We start from the raw sequence: 3,112 nt of genomic DNA on the forward strand, positions 1-3,112 counted from the left end.
TGTAGGTCAAGCGAGATGGAATATAGGGTTGGATAAGAGAGAGTTTATTGATATGAATGTACTCTCCTATAGTATTATAGCACTTAACACCCTAGAAAGGCCCTTAGAGGTGGTGCTAACAGCGGCTAGAGTGGCTCTTGAAAGCTTAGAAAGAGTGATGGCACACACTAAGTAAGTGGAAATGCCAGAACCGATATGGCTATATGACCATAGAATAAGTGAACAAAAGGCTCAGAAAAAAGAACATTCTAGAGTGGATTTATTAGTAAAGCTGGAAAACTCTCCAGTCAGATCAGTTTCTCAGAGGGTCCCAGAAGATACTCTATTTATCTAAGCAGTGTGCATTACAATACTGAATTAGGGTACTGACAGATCACTTCCTAGCATGGTGCTGTAAAACCTAGAGAATGTGGTGACTGTGGAGAGGGCCACAGTGAGGTAGCCACTAGGCTAGGGTAAGGAATGTGGGCTTGCAAGTACCTGCAAGCTCTGGACAAGCAGCTGCAGTGGAGCACCACTGGATTTTTTCCATGTCTACTTCTGGAAGTGCTGTGGTAGGAGCAGGAAGAGTACAACACAGCAGCACCCCAGAAGCAATATCCCTCCACATCCTCTACTGATAAAGCTTATATCATAATGCTCACTGTGAAGGAGAAATATCTGAAGGACTGGCTCCATTATTACACAGGAGATAATGCATAATCGATTATGGGATAAGCAATAAATTAATGTCATTGTTTATTCTTTTGACAACTCAGATTCCATACACCCTTTTACACACATTTCAACTTTCATACAATAAGTAAATAACTCTGTATTTCCACCCTTATAAGATATAACTATCCTTCTTGCTGGTGAGGAATTCTGACTTTTCCCAACAGTAAAGAGATGTATATAGTTCCAATAGTCATTGTATCCATTGCTGGCTATGTCAGTGACTCCCAAATTTCATTGTAGTCCCATTGAATGTTCTGTTACCTAAAGAGTAAAATTTAAAGTTAACCCGCAACAGCTTGCATGTAAAATGAAAACAAATGGGTAAAGAAGAGAGAATAAAATGATTAGCATACAAATGAATGCATATAACAAGTAAAGATAAAACACACAAAGTTACTACAGTTCTTATTACTTTAATTGGTTACAGGATTTAGTTGATATTTAATTAGTCCTTCTTTCAATACCACTTTTATATTTCCCCCATCTCAGCCAGAATCTCAGCTAGTTGGAGTTATTTACCTGGTGGAGTGACCGAAATGTTAATTTCCAAAGGATCTAAGTTGTCAATTAACCTGCCCTTCTTCTTTTGTTGCTGTAGTTTTCATTAACTTTTTTTTTTAATTGAATATGGAAGTATAAAGAGGCATTCCAAAGAGTCCACTGTGTTCCAAACAAAATCTCCTTTGTCCTTGCTGTGCAGCAGTAACTCAATTTCCTCTTGGTATTCTGGATCAGTAACTCCAACAAGTAGAGTAACTTCTTTTTTCCTTGTTTGTTCAAGTGGCATAAGGAGCCCAAAATGGCCGTGTGAAGGTCTCATCTTCCAATTCAGTAGAAATACCATTGTGTCTCCCAGTGGAAATCTTACCTCCTTGGATACAAAGACCTCTAAACTCACAGAGCAAAAATTCTGTGAGTGAGTTATTAAGCAATCATAGTGAGAAGAGGCATCCTTACACATTGAATCCTGGAGCCATGTATTGTGGCTATGGGGGAAACAGTATCATACACTGGTCTGTGATTTGAAGAACATACTGCATCCTATACACAAAATATTATAATTTTAGGGTGTTGTTTCTCAACCTTTTCAGTAATTCAGTTGTACATAAGCAATTCAACATTTCAGTGAGCCCAGTTGCTTCCAGGTGATGTGATATGTAGGAAAATCAGTTATGCCATAGATGTAAGTCCATTGCTGCACTTGCTTTGCTGTGAAATGAGTTCCTTCATCAGACTCAGTGCTATGCAGAATTCCTTGACAGTAGATAAAGCTTTCTCTAAGCTTATGGGTGATGATACTAACAGAAGCATTACGTGTAGAGAAATCAATTACAGACCATAAGTAATTTTGTGCTGTTTATGATATAAAAGATCAAATATAATCAACCTGCCATCAGTTTGCTGGATGGTTACCCTGGGGAATGGTGCCATATTAGGAGCTCAATTTTGGTCTTTGCTATTGGCAAATTAGGCAGCAGCATTAAGCAGGTTAGTCTTAGTAAGGAGAAATCTATGTTGTTTAGTTCCTCTGGCCTTGCCACTATGGCTATTTTATTGTCCCATTGAACAAGAACTAGTATGACTAGAAAGAGGCTAATGAATATCATTAGAGCATGCCATTTTATCCACATTATTCTCAAGAGCTTCTACAGTGGATGCCCTTTGTTTGGTTTCACATGAAACACAAATATCTCCTGTCTGTGCCATTATGAGAGGTCCATTGACATAGCTCTTTCCTAGACCTCTTGTCACCAACTTTCCAATTCTGTTTCTTTTTAAATCCCTGACCATCCAGCCAAACTTAGCAACTGCCCAAGAGTTAGTGTGCATTTACAATTTGGCCCATCTTTCACTCCAAGCACAGCAGGCAACCAAATGTACTACTCAAAGTACTGCCCATTGTGAGAAGAAGATTCTCCTTCAGCACCACCCTTCTGAGCCATGCCTAAGTGAGGCTATAGTGGTGCAGCTGTTGTCTTTTTGTTAGTACCATCATATCTTACAGACCCATCTGGCTTGACATTCTTCTTCCTCAGTAAATTGGATATTAAAAAATACTACCAGAGGCCATAGGCATTGATCGAAATACAGAAGGCAATGCAACAAGAGTTGGTGTTAAATTAGTGTGACCAGTTTGCTTACTCTTACTTTCAAGACCTGCCTGAGCTCAGTCTTTTGTACGCCATTTTAGTTTCATGATAGATTGTTGCTGATGACATCTACTCTTATGAATAGATATGGCAAACAATACCCAGTTTATGAGGATAAGCTTGGATTCCATGGTCAACTAATATCTCATGTTTAGGCATTCAGTTTCTACCAAGGCCCAACAACAAATCAGAAGCTGTTTTTTTGTTTGTTTGTTTGTTTTTTGAAAGGAGAAAAGTTATTTGAA

This window comes from Pongo pygmaeus, chromosome 9, assembly GCF_028885625.2.
Source record: "Pongo pygmaeus isolate AG05252 chromosome 9, NHGRI_mPonPyg2-v2.0_pri, whole genome shotgun sequence".
Classification (NCBI taxonomy): Eukaryota; Metazoa; Chordata; class Mammalia; order Primates; family Hominidae; genus Pongo; species Pongo pygmaeus.